The sequence below is a fragment of the Marmota marmota genome, unplaced genomic scaffold (genome assembly GCF_001458135.2).
Source record: "Marmota marmota marmota unplaced genomic scaffold, marMar, whole genome shotgun sequence".
NCBI classification, from domain to species: Eukaryota; Metazoa; Chordata; class Mammalia; order Rodentia; family Sciuridae; genus Marmota; species Marmota marmota.
The window spans coordinates 40,318,769-40,336,844 of NW_025999932.1; the positions used below are offsets into that span (position 1 = coordinate 40,318,769).

Sequence of the window (18,076 nt, forward strand, 5' to 3'; positions counted from 1 at the left end):
TTGTTCTCCTTAGTGATTTTTAAGGGTCTTTTTACATTAGGGATACCTAAAATGCCTCAATTTAATATGAGATATAAAATGGTTACATATGAAGACCCTAAAGTCAGACAGACTGGTTTAAATATGGGCACCACCATTTACTAATTATATGACTTTACTCAAGTTACTCAATCCTGTAAATGAAATTGGGATAATAATGCACTGCTCTATATGAAATTATTGTGAAAATTAAATGAGAACATCCTTAAAGTGCCTTATTAACCTGGTGCCTGGGAAATCGTCAGTGAATGTCAATTCCTCAATGGATTCCAAAGGAAGTACCATACTTATTACTACTATTATTATTACTACATATAACTGATTTTGTTGGTAAGTTACATGAAAATGGCATTGTATGCTTTTGAAAGATGTTATTTTATATTTAAGCATGTGTAGTTCCTTTAGTTAGAAATTGATGCTGGGACTTTCAGTCTATGTGGCCACCAGCACTGATATGGATGGCCTCCTGCCCGCCTCAAATGAGTAGAAATGCCAGATTAAATATATAGTTGAGATGAACAGAAAAAGACATCCTGGGTGTTGCAAACAAAAAAGATGTTAATGACAATGATGTGAACTGTAGGTGAAGTCATGGTGGTCCATAGGGATATCTGATTTGGAAATGGACTTTTAAGAAGTAGACACTGGAATCATCCCACCTCCATAGAAGACAGGCTGTCTAGTCTACACAGCAGGCAACCAACTGAGATGAAACACTGTGTACAAAGCTGACAGCCCAAAATTAAGACTCTTTCTATGAAATAGGGAGTGGAAATCCACACCCTGGCCTGCACAGTGTCAAGGAAATTGTTCTCCCTAGTGATTGAAAGGCTAATCAAATAATATGCTGGACAAAGTAGACTCTTATGGGTTCACTTTTATTTGATTGATTGATTGATTGATTGCAGTATTGGGGATTGAATATAGGACCTTGTTCATGCTAGGCAAGTGCTATACCACTGAGCTATATACCCCAGCCCTAATGGGCTCATTTTTAAGGATACACAAAATATGATTCGTCAAAATGAATTGCCTATATGAAGCTTTCTGTACCTTGTAACTTCTAAATACATGAAACACAAATTGAAAAAATTATAAGGAGATATTGATAATTCCACCTCTAACCTGGGGATTTTTTTTTATGCCTGGTGTTCTGAAATGTTTTGCTGACGTGTCTTTGTGCATGTCTGTTTGCCTCCACTGTGCTAGGTACTCAAGGGTCTCTTTTCATCTGGAAATTCAANGGGGTTTTTTTTTTTTTTTTTTTTTTTTTTTTTTTTTTTTTTTGTAAAACATATGTCTCTCAGAAAATAAAAGGGTGAACAAAAAAATTACTGAGGATATTTTTTGAATAAGTCATTAAACATGATCTGAGAGACATGTAGAGATATTTGTGTTTAATAGAAGAAAATGAATTCTCTTCAGTATACATGAAATATTTACCAAGATTGTGACCACTTGGCCACAAAGGAAATCTCAACAAATTCCAGAGATGCTTAGCAGGTATCCCAGTTTGACTAGAGAAGAAATTGAGTAGGAAAGGGTGATGTGAAGGTCTGGGAGGAACTTAAATATCAGGGTATCAACTGGTGGTAGAGAGCCACTGACACATTTGAAGTAGAGAAGCCATGGAATTGGTACTGAAATGAATCTGGAATTGAAGCCAAGTTACTCCCGTAATGTTTAAGAGCTAATGATTAAAGAAGCAGCTCTGACTTAATCAGGAGTAAGTGTAAAGTGAAAAGCCCATGATGTCACTGAAGGTAGTAGTAGTTCACTGACAGTGAACAAGTGCTGAGCTGGCACAGAATGCATGGGCCAAAGCCTGGGCAGAACCTGGCCTTGGGGGTCAGCATCAGGCCACAGGGCTAAGTATGACAATCCCAGTAAATCACCACTATCCTTATTAAAATACTGAGTTGGGGGTGTGAATGTGTTCAGTTTTAAGCTTGGATTTATAGTTGTGATCTAACTGCATTAGCAGTTTATTTCAAGTTTTATGTTTTCTGGTGTAAAAGGTAAAAACAACTCTGGAACTTTGGGATCATTATTTATATATACTTACGCATGTTAGAGAAATTCTAGTCTGGTTGATTGTCCTTAGTTCTGGAAAATGAAGCCCAGAAAGATGACTAATAATGAATGACAATAAAATGTATTAATACTGGCTCTGTTGGACTACATGGTAGTATTCATCATGCATTTCCTCATTTATACCCTGCAGCTGTGCTATGATGTAAACATTATGTACTCTGTTCCTCTTTTACTGATAAGGGAACTGAGGCTTAGAGGTATTAAGAAGCTTGTTCAAGGTCACTAAGATCATAAATTCAGGAGCAGGTTTGGAACCCAGGCCTTTGTAACTCCAGGGCCTGAGAGCTTACCCTTGTCTCTAGACCAGCTTGAACCAGCCATATATATAGATTTAGGATCTCTTGACATGTGGTCTAGTATAGTTCCTACCTTGCCTCAGACCTCCTTCCATTTTCTGCCTTTCTTTGAAAGTGTAAAGCTGAAGAGGGGTTTGAGATCTTATTGTAAGAAAAATGCTTAGTTTGGTACATGTATATAAGAAAATTCAGAATATTTGATCATATTTTCACTTAATTGATTGATTATAGTACTGGGGATTGAAAACCTGATTTTTCATGGAGTCCCTAGGATGTTTTAATTTGATATTTGACACCTCTTTTATGTAGTCTGTCACCTATTGCACACACCAAGTGGGAACAGATATTGGTCAATAAGGATTTGTTGGATGAACAAGTAAAAATCTAGAACCTCCGAACAGATCCGATTTCAGAAGGCTATTTTCAAGTGCATTTGTGTATTAGTCTAGAGTGACTAAAATGGATTTAAAGTATTTCTCAGAAGTTCCCAGAAGCATTTCCTGTAAAGATGGGGATAAATCAGTTCTGTGAAATTTTAAAACTAGGTCTGTTTTTCTTCTTTGAGGTTATATACAAACGGTCCATTGCCCTTTTTATAACTGTTGTCTTGGTCTCCACTGATGATCAAGAGGCATTTTCCCTCCTCTTTGAAGGCAAATTTACCCTCCTCTGTGATGATGTCTGCAGCTGTTTTAGGTTTCACCTTATCTAAGACACTCATTTGGTAAACCACAATATTAAATTAACTCTCCACCTACTCAGTACTGTAGCAGGAGGAAACTCATATGAAATACTCTTATTTTAAATTCATGGTCACCTATTTTTAATAATAGTAACTTTAAAGTGGAAGACCGTAGCAGATTATCATGCCCTATGATACAGTGCTCTAAGAAAGATACAAAATCACTTTTGTGATACTCTTGCCCAAATATATACCCAAATTAAACTGAAGAAATACACAAGCCAAAACTGAGGGACATTCTATGAATGTCCTTATTAAAAGTGTTGAGGTGATAAAAGACAGATTGAAGAACTATCCCAGATTTAAAGAGATATCACAACCAAGTTCATGAGTTGGTACCCTAATCCAGAAAGAGGACATTAATAGACAATCTACTAAAGTTGAAAGAGGTCTGTAGTTAATGGTAGAAATGATAATTTCCATATTGGTATTATACAATGATTATGTAAGATGCTAGTTTGGGAAAGTTGGGTGAAGGACGTATGGAAATTCTTTTAACTATTATTTTACCTTTTTGGTAATTCTGAAGCTATTTCAAAATGAAAAGTTAAGATTATTTTAAAACTATAATGGCTGGCTTTGAATACTGCCCAGCCATCATACCCCATTCTCCTAAAGCATTCATCCTTCCAAACTTCTAGGCAATAATTTCATACACACACCCTCCATTCTCTGTAATCCTCCCAGAGCTCCACTTACAGAGGAAATTAAGGAACTCAAAATAATTTTCATAGGCCCACTTCACAGAACCTTTGTTTACTCTTCTATCCTGTGGTTGAATTGTCATTGCTCCTAGATGCCACCGAGCCCTCTACTTGTTTACTATATCTCATCATCTCTTTCCTATTCAAAAAAATGCTCCAGCAAATCTTCCCTAGTCTCTTGCTGAATAATCTCTTTTGCTTTCTGTTTCTCCCCCCTCCCCCGTCTCTCTCTCTCTCTCTCTCTCTCTCTCTCTCTCTCTCTCACACACACACACACACATCCTGGAATCATAGATATAGACTTTTTTTTTCTCCCATCTTAAAACAACCAAAAAACCTCGATCAAGTCAACTTCCCCTTCAGCCACCTTCCACCATATTTCTCTTGTCCCCTTACAATAAATCTTCTGAAGTTTATATTTAAAATTCTGGTCTCCAATTTCTCCCCTTTCATTCCTTTGAAAACCCATTCCAATGGCATTTTTTCCACTCTTCCATCAGTTTATCAGCTACCTTTACACACTTGCTAGTAATTTTCATCCAGTGGTCGGTTAGTTCTCTGTCTTTATTCTACCACCAGTCAGCAGCTTTTCAAAGCTAATCCCTGTGCCCTCTTTCAGATCTGTCCTTGCCAGGCCTCTCAGCCATCACAGTCATCAGATTTATCTCCTGCCTCACTGGGAGCTCCTTCTTAGTGTCCTTTGTGGATTCCTCTTCATTTTCCTAACCTCTTTTGTTGGAGTGCTCCAGAGCTCAGAGCTTGGACTTCTCTGATATTCCTAGGTGAGCTCATCCAGCTTAAGTGCCATCTACATGGTGATGAATTCAAACACAAGCCTTCAGCATGGACCTCCAGACCCCTATATCCAACTGCCTACTCAGCATTTCCTAAATGGACCCCTAATTGTCTTAACAGATCTAAGATTGAGTACCTACTATTCTCTGCTATCAGGCCTGCTCTTCATCCAGTCTTCTCCATGTTGATTAATGTCAACATCACTCTTGCAGTGCTTCAAACTTGACTCTTCACCTTCTCATGCCACAAAGCAATCAGTCTGTCAGCAAATCCTATCAGCTCTCTTGTCAAATGTTCTCAGAATCTGCTGTCATCTTGCCGTTTCCTTTTCTAAGATTTCTCCAGACCACCATTGTCTCTTACCTACACATATTGCAACAACCATCCAGTTGGTCTCACTTCATTTGGCGAGGCTCTCCTATGGTTCAATAATGACACAGCAGACAAGGGGATCCTTTAAAATATCAGATTCTGTAACCCCCTCAATTAGACCCCCTTCCTGCAGTAGCTTCCAATGTTATCTGTTTTAAAAGCCAATACCATGCATGATCAGGCCTTTCTGACCTCATCTGCTACCACCATACCCCTCATTCTTGGCTTTATCACGTTGACCTTGAAAATGACCAGCACACTTTTCCTCAGAACCTTTGTACTTGTTTCTTTCTCCTGGAAATCTCTTATCCCAGATATCTTCAGGGCTTGCAGCACTTCTATAACCTCACTGTCAGCCCTGCCTCCCCTCATATTTCTACTCAAATATCACTTTCTTTGAAAGCCTTTCTTGGGAACCCTATTTAGAATTTCAGTTAAACCTCACTCTTCCTCCTTTCCCAGGCATGTACACTATATACCCCGAGATTTCTATTTCCCCTACTTATTTTTTTCTACCTAAGGCTTAATAAGCTAATATATTAAATATTTAGTCATCATCTTAAGCATTGTCTCTCTCTCCAAGCTGGAATGTAAATTCATAGAATTTACAGAAGTTCAGGAACTTCTGTCTAATTCATGCTGTGTTCTCTCTCCAGTGTCTCTGATAGTACCTGAGACAGTAAGTACTCAACAAATATTTGTTGAAAGAATGAATAGGTGTATGAACACACACTGGGACCCCAACACAAACTTTAGTGAAAAAAGCTCCGAATCACTGGAATCATTTGTGCCTTGCAACAGCTTGGTTGTTCAACATGATATGTTCATTGCTGAAATTCCGAATGTCCCAAATTAACATTGTCCACACCAAAGATTTTCTCCTCGTTCTGGTTGATGATTATGACGATGATGATGATGACGATGATGATGATGATTGCATAGCTCCAGCCCATTTCAACACTCTTGCATGGTTTGGTATTGGACTTTCAATGCCATTGTTACTATCCAAACTTTCATCCCACAAGTACCAGTAATATTCATTGTTTTATCACCATTCTTAATTTTTTACATGCTCTCTCTCTCTTCTTTTACGTTATAAATATATGACTCTTCTTTTAGGTTTTTTCAACATCCTCAAGTTATTTGCATTTAGTGTGCATGATAAGGTCAATAATGTTTGTAAACCCACAAAGGTTTGGGTTTCCATGCAAATAACAAACTTGCTATAGGCCAGAGGTGGTAAATGGGTGACTTCTGGATGAATCAGTTACAGAATATCCAACATGACATTTAATTTTATAAAACACTTGCTGATTTTTAAAAAATATTTTTCATGAAAAAAATTCAATTTCTTCATTTTTCTTGAACAAGTTTGCATTCTTTCTCCTGCTACCTTTAGACAAGGCATATCTTTTCCAGGAGGAGACAGTCCTGCCACTTATACTCAACCCATTTCATTCAGTTTTGTTAGATGATGAGTCCCTGTGGGTTCTGAGAGTGACTTAAACCACAAGCAAGGGGATGACTTATAAGATTAAAACACTAATGGCTCTTTCCATCACAGGTAGAGTTGTCACACTTATTCTAAAACATCATGCTTTATTTCTGAACATTCATAACATGAATGTTAGTTCAATGTTAGTTCAATAGGTTCAGTAAATCTACTATCAAAACAGTTTTAGGGAGTCCACATTTCATTCATTCTCTTGCTTTATTTAAAAATTTAAAAAATATTTTCTCATTCATTTATCCTTCCTTCATTTCTTTTGAAAAAATGATAAGAAGGGAGACAAGGTGAGAAGAATCCCCTTCCCGCCTGTGATCTAATTCCTTTGGAGTTCATAAGGGACTAGGAAGCCTCGTAAGGCTGAAACCCTCTGCCATACAGACCACTGACAGGCCCTGCAGAGTGATCACAGGGACCAACCACTTGAGTTAAAGTGTGTGGTGAGCTATTCACATATTTATCACATTTGATGCCTACTACATAAATTCATTTAAAAGAAGACATCCCTATGCTGGTTAATGAACACCCAGCCTTCATCTATAAAAACTACATGGCTGAAGGATGAGAAGCACAGATAGTTAATTGCCACTTAGGTTCAATTCTGAATACTTTGGATTGGAAACAAAGAGGTAGGATGCAGATGCTATGTGCTAGACTGAACTCCACAAAAAAGAAGGTATCTCCATCTGCTCTTAATGTATGCTCAGTATGTGGTTGATAACTTGCAGAAAATAGGATGGATGAGGAAGGACAGATTGAATTTAGATGTTGTGGTCATTGCAGGTAGAAGACAGATTTGCTGGATACTTCCAGGGTTTTGTTGATAGAAGCAGATCTTACACACTGGTGAATTGGAAATGAGATTTTAATATTTCTATCTGGTTCCAAGGGCTTTGTTTCTAGCCATGATTTCCTTCCTCTGAGTATGAGTGTTCTTGAAATGGACAGAATCTAAAGTGTACATGCCTCGTTCTTTGTTGGTATTAACTGGGCACAGAGAACATTCTTTTCTTACAAAAATATAGTGCATGCCAAAATTGATTAAATTGGCTTTTTTTTTTCTCCTTCCTAATTTAGATGTCAGTCCTTACACTTCTGTTCATTTGCACCTAAGGGCTACCTACTAGAGTTAACTCTGTCTCATGGTTTTAGTTACCTCTGTACTGATGAGCTCAGATCTGTATCTTCTGTCCTGACCTTGTCCTGTGCTGGGACAAGCCTCGAGTTGTTCAGAGCCCTCTGAGCTGTCTTCATGTTGCCTCAGCCTCCTCAGGCTCCAGTGGATTTCATCTTTATCTTGCTTAATTGCCATAGTTCTGTCCGTTGTAGGACCATTCCCAGAATCCTTAGATGATTACCCTTGACTCATCCTTCTCAATTATCCTCAGGAGACAATCAGTCTCTGTACCTCTTGTCCCTTTTGCCCATCAACAACAACCCAGGCCTGGCCATGTTGCCTCACCCCTTGTCGGTAGTCCCAGTTTCCTAACTTTTTTGTTTCTGGCTACTTGGAAGACTAATTTTCCAAAATGCTCCACTTTTTCTCCCTCGCTACTGATGGAATTGCCTGATTCTTTCAGGCTATCTTTGTTTTGCATCTTCTTTAGCACTTCATTATGCAGGGTGGATTCTTGCTCCATAAGTCCTAAGAGTAATTGAAACAAGGAAGCTGTGTCATATGAATTCACAGAAGCTATGTGAACTATTCTTTGAGCTAGTATGTAGAGAATTAGCAGCTGATTCATATCTCTATTTAAAGAATGGGGAACTTGATCATAGATGTTTTCATATGGCAGCCGCACATAAACTGTAAAGACACAGACTTCTCCTCTGGGACTGTTTCCTTACCTTAAGATAAATTTTTAAAACTGTGACCTATACCCTAGATTTTCTGGAAGTATTAAAAATGATGTGTAAAGCCACCCAGGCTAAGCATCTAGGGGATGCAAAAGAAATCCTGCTTGAGCCTTAAAACAAAATGATGGAATGAATTAACTTCATGATGTAATGAAATATTTGTTTGTTTTTTAAACTAACATTTTTTAATATTTATTTTTTATTTGTAGTTGGCTACAATACCTTTATTTTATTCACTTATTTATTTTTTATGTGGTTCTGAGGATTGAACCTAGGGCCTCACACTCGCCAGGCAAGCGCTCTTCCCCTGAACCACAAGCCCAGCTCTGTTTGTTTTTTTAAGTAAATTGCAGTTTATAAAATTCAGACTCAACTAAAATTTGACACTCCTAATGATGACCCCATGTCAGCTATGTTAACACATATTATCTCATTTATTCTTGGACGTCACCCTGTGAAACAGATGGTGTTTCCTCCAATATACATATAAGTTTAGCCAAGGAAAGGAGAAAGCCTTACCCCAGATCTGTTAGTGTACACTGGAATCAGAATTTCTGTCTAATATTTTCTAATTCCAGACTTTTTACTTTTCCCATGTACTCTGCTCCCCCAAATATTTTCCTGATCAGTTTGTCACATGCCTATTTATTTATTTTTTAGGTTTACATTGTTAAAGGGTTTATGACTTTACATATTTATTTTTCTATTGAAATACTCTTTTTCTTTCATTTTTCTGCATCCTTATTTTAAAATTTTGGGCCCTTTTATTTGAAGTCTTGGTGGTTGGGGGAGTATGAAACATGGTCTTCCCACTTGTTTGTAAGTGGAGGAGATCTGGTAGTGCCAGCGTGGAAAGCTGAAGGTAAGCAAGCACACACATTCATTTCAGCCTGCATCTGCTCCAATGGCTGTGCCTGCACATGGGTTAGCAAATGTCCGTGAGGACAGGGAATTGTTATGATCCACAGGTGGGAGAATTTTCTACTTTGGAAATGGACACAGCCCGCCTCATTCTCTGAATTTCACTTTTTAATACTTAAGGAAGAGTGTAGAGAGAACATTTTTGTGTGCTTGACATTTTGGGAAAACAAAATTTACCATGAAGAACAGCCGTCTTTATGATCTCCGGCAATAATAACTATAATTAGCTTTTATTACCTGGTTATCTAAGAGGAATGGTAAACTTATCATATGGATGTAAAATCAACACTTATGTGGCAGCTGCATATATAAATTCTTTGGGAGACTTATCATAGAGAGTGAATTTTAGATTTATATTTAAAATTTGTAGTTACTTTTGCTTTTTTTTGGTTTAACTTTTAAGTACCACATTGTTTGTGGAGTCAGCTTGCCTTTTCAACTACACAAATATGTATTGAGTTTGTCCATGAAAGATGCGCTGTGTCAGGTTCTGTGGGAGGGTTTGAAGACTTTGCTCTTATTTGCTCTTATCCTTCTCTTCAGGCCTTTATTGAATTGGAAGAAGGTCACCAACACTAGGAGTTGTCCTCTGCTTTATTCAGCCTACAAATTTAAATATTAACTTCATCCATAAACTCTTGCCCAAAACACCTAAAATAATGTTTGATCAAATAAGATGGAAACTCATGCAATAAGACAGGAAACTCAGGAGGAATGGTTTGGAGAAGAGGATTATTAACCTAGGAAATGCTTGAACTGAAACACTGGCTCTTCCTGGGTCTCAAGTCTGCCGGCCTGTAGACTAGAACTACACTAGGGGCTTTGGGGGCCTTCAGCTTGCTGAGTGAACTTAAAGATCTTGAGAATGGTCAGCCTCCATAGTCATATAAGTCAATTCCTTGTAATAAATCTCTTTGTGTATACAGAAACATTTATACACATACATGTGTATGTGTGTATGTGTGTATTTGTAGATGTGTGCATACATGCATACACATTCTATTCTGCTTCTCTGAAAAACTCTAATTCTCAGGGCAAAGCCCAAGCTCCATGACACAGGCAAAAGCTGGCTTCTGCTAAATCCCCCAGCTTTGCCCTCTTGACTGCAGTATATCCTGTTACGGTCAGGTTGTTGATGCGCTGCTTTCTCTCACCTATGATCTTTTACTCTGCCATTCCCTGTGCTTACAGAATGCGTCCACCCTTTCCTGCCATCTCATCCTTCAAGTATCAGCTTAGTTCTCTTCATGAATTTGTTCAACAAACATTTTTGAGTTGCCCGGTACAGTGTTTAGAAGGTGATAAAACAATCATCCCTTGACCTCAAGGAATTCGAAATCGAGTAGGGGAGACTGTATCAAAGGAGGCAATAGTACCCAAGAGATGTCAGCCGAATGTTGGAGGCCATGAAGTAGGTGGACTCTGAGAAGTGCTTTAGCACACGTAACAAACTGAGCCCTAGGCTTGTGATAAGAAAAGCCAGGGCTGGGGTTGTGGCTCAGTGGTAGAGCACTTGCCTAGCATGTGTGAGGCACTGGGTTTGATTCTCAGCACCACATATAAATAAATAAAATAAAAAGAGGTTCATTGACAAATAAAAAATAAATAAATTTTAAAAACAGATTAAAACATTTGAGAGAGAGAGAGAGAGAGAAGCCAGCAAGAAGAAATTCAGTTCATACAACAGACATTCAGCAAAGCTCAGGACTCTGAGGCACCACGTATTTTTGAAGATGGGGGTGCGAGATGGAGCTGAAAAAAAAAGGGTTGGTGGAAAGTTTACATATAGAACAGACAGATATTTCCCATTCCATCCTGACCCCCCATACGGCTATAAAAGAAAAAGGAACATTCAGAGAAAAAGAGTCTGGGCTATTGCTATGGTTTGAGTGTTTGTCCCTTCCAACACTCATGTTAAAATTTAGTTGCCATTATAATAGTATTAGGAGGTGGGACCTTTAACAGGTGATTAGGCCTTGAGAGCTCTGTCTTCATGGGTGGAATTAATGTATCTTAAAAGGGCTCGTTTGGCCCCCTCTTGCTCTTCATCCTCTCACCTTCCGCCATGTGATGACACAGCCCAAAGGCCCATGCCAGGTGCTGGCATTATAACCTAGGAATTCTCAATCACTCAAAATATAAGCCAATGGGTGTTTTGTTCTTTACAGGTTACACAGTCTGTGGAATTCTGTCACCGCAGCACAAAATGGACTGAGAAATTTCAATAATAATGGCAGAAATAAAACATTCAGTAGAAATTTTGAAGAAAATGTCGAAAACTTCTGGCAGTAGAATAGGAAGGCCAAGAGGCAGCAAATAAGAGGGAAAAAAAAAAAGGAAACCAGAGCATTAACCCAAGAGGTACAATAAGCAAATAAATGTAATAATGCCAGGGAAAGTACATAGAAAACAGAGAATTTCCCCAGAACCAAAAGACTTGAATTTCCAGATGAAAAGAGACCCTTGAGTACCTAGCACAGTGGAGGCAAACAGACATGCACAAAGACACGTCAGCAAAACATTTCAGAACACCAGGCATAAAAAAAAATCCTAAGCAGTTCTAGAAAGAAAACCAAAATGACATGCATAGGAGTGGGAATGGCCTCGGGACTTTTCAGCCACAACGCTGCAACCCAGAACACACTGGGATAATTTCTTCAAAATTTTGAGAGAAGATGACTTCCTAGAAGTGTGGGCTTCTAAGAAGAGGGGGGAGACTCCATATGCTTTCAGGTGTAAAATGTCTCAAGAAATTTATGTCCCAGATATTGTTTCTCAGGAATCTACTAGAGGATGTGCTTATTGAAACAAAGAAGTAGACCGAGGAAGTAGAAGGGATGTGGTTCAGAAACAGGAGATAAGCCCAGCAGGGTACAAAGGGGCTTCCCAGGATGAGGATGAAGGAAGATTCTAGATGGCAACTGGACAGTACCAGATAGGAAATCAGAAATCTCCAGGGGGCATTCTTTCCAAAGTGGGAAAGAGCAAGTGTTTATTTCTTTGAGCTCTGTTCAAAAATTTGGTCCAGTGTTAGTAGTAAGTACATAAAAACAAACAAAAAAGATACAAAAAATGTAGTGTACTACGTAATTCAATTGTGAGTATTTTGATCATTGTAAAAGCTGAATGATGATTTAATTTAAAAGATGTTATAAACCATTTTGGAGAATGGAAGGAGGATTAGTGTGTACATGTTACTGGGTGGCTGAGGGTCAGATCTTTATCTCCTGAGCAGGAAGTAGAAATATTAATTATATAAGTATTGCTTATTATCTACGTGTGTATATATATCCAAATAACCTATATATAGTATAAGCATAGAATCTAGAAATGTGGAGCTAAACAGCAGAAGAACTAGCTAAAGCTATTGAAAATGGCTGTTTCTGGAGAATCAGGTGAAGAGGGTGTTGTCAGGAGGCTATTGTTTCATAATGATCCTTGGAGTAATATCTGACTTTCCAAACTATGTACTTGTATTACCTTCATTAAAAAAATTATTGAAATCATATATTATTGAAAGCATATGTCTATACAAATGTTCATAGCACCATTAGTCATAATATTAAAAAAGTAGGCACAATCAAAATGGCCATCAGCCAGTGGAACAATGATATAATGTGGTATGTTCTTCTATAAAAAGGAGCAAAGTTCTAACACATGGGCCTTGAAAACATGCTAAATGGAAGAAGCTAGTCATGAAAGATCATGTTTCTGTGATTCCATTTGATGCAATGTCTAGAATAGGCCAATCTACAGAGTGAGAAAGTTAATTAGTGGTTGCCTATGGCTGAGAATTTGGGAAATGGGGGTAGAGGGAAGTAACTGGTAATGGGTACAGAGTTTCTTCTTGGGATGATGAAAGTGTTCCAAAGTTACATAGTGTAATGGTTGCACAATTCTGTTAATGATAAAACCCACCAAATTGTGTAGTTTTAAAGGGTGAATTTCATGGCATATGAATCTTTTCAGTAAGGCTATTATTTGAAAATGGAAGAAAAACCAAAAATAATATCTAATTCCTAGAGTTGTTGTGAGGAATAAATGAAATCATGTATGTGAGGGGTCTAGTCCAGAGCCTGGTATAAACATTCAAAGACTAGTTCACACTCACATAGTGGTTACTATGTGGCAGGTGCTCAGTTCTCACATGTGTCAGTCCTCTTTTTAAATGAGGACCTGAAGCCAGTGAAATTAAATAATTTGCCCAAGGTCACATGACTATTACAAAAGTAGAGCTGGTTGTGCTGGGGTTGTGGCCCAGTGGTAGAGTGCTTGCCTGGCATGTGGGAGGTACTGGGTTCGATCCTCAGCACCACATAATGATAAGTACATAAAATAATGTGTCCATCTACAACCAAAAAATATTAAAAAAAAAAAAAAAGAACAGTAGAGCTGGGGTATGACCTAAGCGGCTGGTCTGGTATCTACACCCAACCATGCCCTCCCTTGCTCATGTGGCACGCCTCCTGGGCCCCAGTAGGAGTTGGAACTGTGCATTCACATTGGCCGTCCACTCTCCATCTGTTATGGTTCTGAGCAGACTGCTGGCATTTGGCCTTTCTATATGTCTATGTCCTCGACTATGTGGACATTCTAGCAAGCCAGGGACTGTGTCCATCTCTGCTGTCTTCATCCCCAGCCCATTGTGTGTTGGGGGCAGTAGAGAAGAGCCAGGAGTTTGTCCTGAAAGTGAGGAAGAGGAAGTGGGGAGAGGTAGAGGAGCTAGAAAAACATTAGATAATTAATGGCACAAGGCTTCTAAGGAAGTAGAAGGTAAGATTAAGACCATAAGGAGGAACCGGTGACCTCAGGAGAAGGAAGAACCCTTCTAGAAGGGGAGGGATGGTGGATCTTGTGAGCCTGGAAGGTGCTAGATAAGGAGGTGCCCACCACATCATTTGGCTCTTCTCAGTGAGTAAGAGGCACCAGAGGCATCTTGGACCAGGAAAGTTTGTAGAAGGATAGAGAAGATTGAGGCATGAGGACAGACTTTAGGTGCCCAACCTTTTGGGGTCAGTGATTTCTTAAAGGGGTGATGAATAAATACGTTGGCCCTTTGTTCATGTATGCATCATTATACATGTGATTTAAGCATCTGTGGGTCCCAGGCTGAGGACGCCTGCTCTCAGAAATTAATGAAACTGAATAAAAGTATTTCTGGGAAGCAAGACGAAGTTTATCAGCTTGAATTTACAGAAGTCCAAGCCTGTTTCTGTGACCTTCTTCAGCAACATTCAGAGACTGGAGAGTAGGGTGACCTAGTATTTGGGACTGAAATTGGGACTTTGGAACACGCCGTGGGGGTGGCATGAAGTCACGGGGGCACAAGAGGAATGTAAGGAAGGAAAAGCAGAGGCCAGTGGAGAAGTGGGAGAGATGGCAGTAGAATCTTGTGGAGATTTCTACTCTGGGTGCAGGCCATGATGGTATGAGCTCTCTGTAGAGAACCTAAAAACAACTCTAAAACCAAAGCCAGTCTTCGGTTTATGATCACAGTGCACAAGCTATTTAAAACACCAGCCATGACTAAATATTCTTCTCAGAAAAAGTCTGCATCTAAGACCTAAGCAACTGTCTGCTCTAGGTAGGTTTACACCACTAAGAGGCAGATAATGAGATTAAGATTGAGGGATGGGGCAGGGCTCAAAATGGTGAAGGCCCGGATGTGGCTGAGGGCAGCCAGATGATGTGGAGTCAGAGTCGAGCTGATACTCTGTCCCCTGGCTGCTTGTAAGCAACACCCAATTCAATGGCTTTCATCTTTGACAAGCTAAACATTGTTTGAAATCCTAAATCTTTCTTTTCACTTGAACCATCTGCTAGTCATATAGCTAGGCATGTTTGATTATCTTCAAATGTCAACTCTGCTCAAATCTGCATCTGCATCTTATCACTTATAGACTCCTCTCTTATAGATGTCACTTATTTGCTTACATGTTTTTCTTCTCACGGGACTTTGTTCTCTCTGAGATCAGTGATTGTGCCTTCTTTGTCAGCCAACAGTTCTGATAGGCACTCGCACGCTGCTGGAACCCAAATGCACAAATATGTTTTGCTCTTCTTTGTAGATTCCTTGGGTCTCAGATGACTGGGCACCAGTAGATACAGAATGCTGCTGCTTTCCCTCTCCCAGGTAAATGATCTGCTTATCTGTTCCTGTTGATGAAGCATGACTGTTGGACCCTCATTCTATCCTGAGATCACAAGAATGTGGAACCAGATGAGGGAGATCTGTAGTCCCCACAACTTCACCCTTCAGGCCATTAAGACACCATGCAGAGTCCTCTAAAGGACCCTGAATGAGGAGTTTCCACAGAGTGGATCCCACCAGCATTTTGCTGCTTTGTAGTAGGACCAGTCCTGTGAAGGTGATGCATGGGTGTTCCTCTGATTTCCTGAAAGAATTCAGGAGCTTCCTAAATCCTTTCTATAACTTATTCATTGGGAGTAATTATGCTGCAGAGAAAACAGGTTCTCATTCACCTCCTTAGTCTTCCCTGGGGAACCATTGCTCTCTGTCTAGAACCATATCAAAAATGGACTGGATTTCCAGCATTCCCCTTGTTCTCCCCACTGTCTTCCCCTAGATAGTCCCTGTGTACTTCCACGTAAACATCTCTACACCACTGGCTAATGGAGAAGATAAGTCAGAACAGTTTGGTTTAGCATTTGAGGTCAAAAGCAGGAATTTTCTAGAGAAGAAATCCAAAAAGCAAAGTAGTCTAAGGGCAGCCCCCCAACTGGTCTTGACAGGGTCCGTGGCTCCTAGCAAAAGCATGGGTCCTTATAGAGTAATCAGATACCTTCAACTACCCATCTGACTTGGGAACCCAGCCAGATGGTATATCCTCATTGCTAAACAGCAGATTTACTACATAGTTTCTGGGCAATGTGTAGACTATGCTTAATATTAAGTCAACATGATTCAAGGTGTTACACAATTTTTACAACAACATGAGCACATGAAGATTTTCCATTTGAAGACAAGAATTTGTCCTCAAGACAAGCATCTGGGATTTGGACATAGAATGAAGCTTCCCTCACAACCCTGCTGAGTTTATAAAATCTGCATTTAAAAAAAAAATCTGGTCTGTATGAAGCTACCCATTTAATGGTAGCAACTGCCTGTGTGATCTGTTGTTCTTTATAGGGAACATCTAAATAATTGAAATCTTTAATTGGGTTAAAGAGATCCTTAGCACATAGGTGTGCTATAAATAAAAGAATGCGTAAATAATATAGTAACCTTTGCTTTTCAGGTCCTTCTCTTAAAGAGATCATTCTGGTTTTTTTTTTTTTTTTTTTTTTTGGTACCAATAAGATCATTGTTAGGGGACTCGAGAGGGCTTTGGTTTCAGCCGGGGCGGGGCTTTCCCAAGGAAATCCCTTTCGATTTATCTCAGGTGTTCGGCCACATTTTTCCTTGGTGCTTTCAGTAGAAATGAATAATTTGCTAACTCTGCTGTAAGTAGGTAAACGCCTGGGCTTTGCTTTTGTAACTAGGCTCAGTCAAAAAAGTCAAGGTAGCTGGCTGGCCTTCATTTGCTATCTGTGATCAGAAAGGCTTAAGTAGTCCAGGGCTCACTTAAGAGTCAGCTGGAAGAAAAAGGAAGAGAAGGAGATAGAAAAGTGCTGCAGAGGAAGTGGTAGAACGTCCGCATTTAGTGTGACCTGTTCTGTCAGGTGATTATTTTAGGGGGAGGGGACATGAAAAAAAAAAGTTAAGTAAAATGTCCTTATAAAGACAAAATCTATTTCTTTCCTGGCTGATGATTTGTCACTCTAGTCACTTCCTGCCTTGTGACCACACACCCGGGCTTGACAAAGCTGTACTGCAGTTCAGAAAGAAGGGGGTTTCTGGTCACACACCAGGACGAACAAGGAGTTCTTCTACAAGGTAAATTTTGTTCATGTCCTTTTGTCCTTTGTAACTGCTTGTGAGGTTGTTGGGCTGTTTCTGGGGATTGTGGCTTCGGCCTCCAGGGGAGATCTGAGCACCTGTCTGCTGAGTCCTCTGTGTACCCTGCCTCCTGAACTGCTCAGGAAGTCTGCAGCCACATTGTGTGGTGCCCAGGATGGAGACCATTAGCTCTTTGAATTGGGCTCTTCTCAAAGTTTATCTGCAGTTTATCACTGCCCCCAAACTATGAGGGTATTTTTTTCTCCCCTTTTAAAACCAAACCATGTTCTGATTTATATCCATTGCTTTATTTCAGGAAGGCTATTTACTGTGATTTTATCTACTTTAAAACATTTTCAGGAAAGTGCATATTGATCATTTGGATTGCACTGCTCATTAGCCTAATGGGGGTAGGTTAATTTTAGCTCCTGTGGTTCTGTTTTTCTAAAACAAAACAAAACAAAAAAACCTTCTTTATGATACTTTAGTGGCTATATTAACATCTCAGGTCATATGTTACCAAATGTGATACAAGTTATTTGAATGATTTTTGGCAGCAAGGGTTTTTTAATGGGTGTGCTTAATAACCACACAGAATTAGAGGTCTTCTCCTCTCCCTTTATTCTCTAAAAATAAAAGCAATTTTTGTTGCTAAATTATACTGTTTTTGTCAACTAGTCTGAATTATTTGTTAATATTTATGGCCATACAAATGAACACTCAGTGAGATTCTGGAGCAAAGCCTTCTATTACAATAGATTATTCTTATACAGTTGATTTGGGATATTCATTCCAGAAACTTCACTGAGCATGGATATTTTGCATTTTGTAGCATCAGCTTTTATTTGT

General features: G+C 39.2%; 1 protein-coding gene across 2 annotated transcripts in view; it reads left to right on the forward strand.

Annotated features, from left to right (window-relative positions):
* Positions 1-18,076, forward strand: part of Lcp1 (lymphocyte cytosolic protein 1) — a 78,468-nt gene that overhangs the window by 8,241 nt on the left and 52,151 nt on the right. For both annotated transcript variants that reach the window (XM_015484297.2, XM_048800939.1), the window contains exons 2-3: positions 15,396-15,460; positions 17,114-17,224. The gene's annotated coding sequence lies outside the window, so the exon portion shown is untranslated. The remainder of the gene's footprint in view (positions 1-15,395; positions 15,461-17,113; positions 17,225-18,076) is intronic.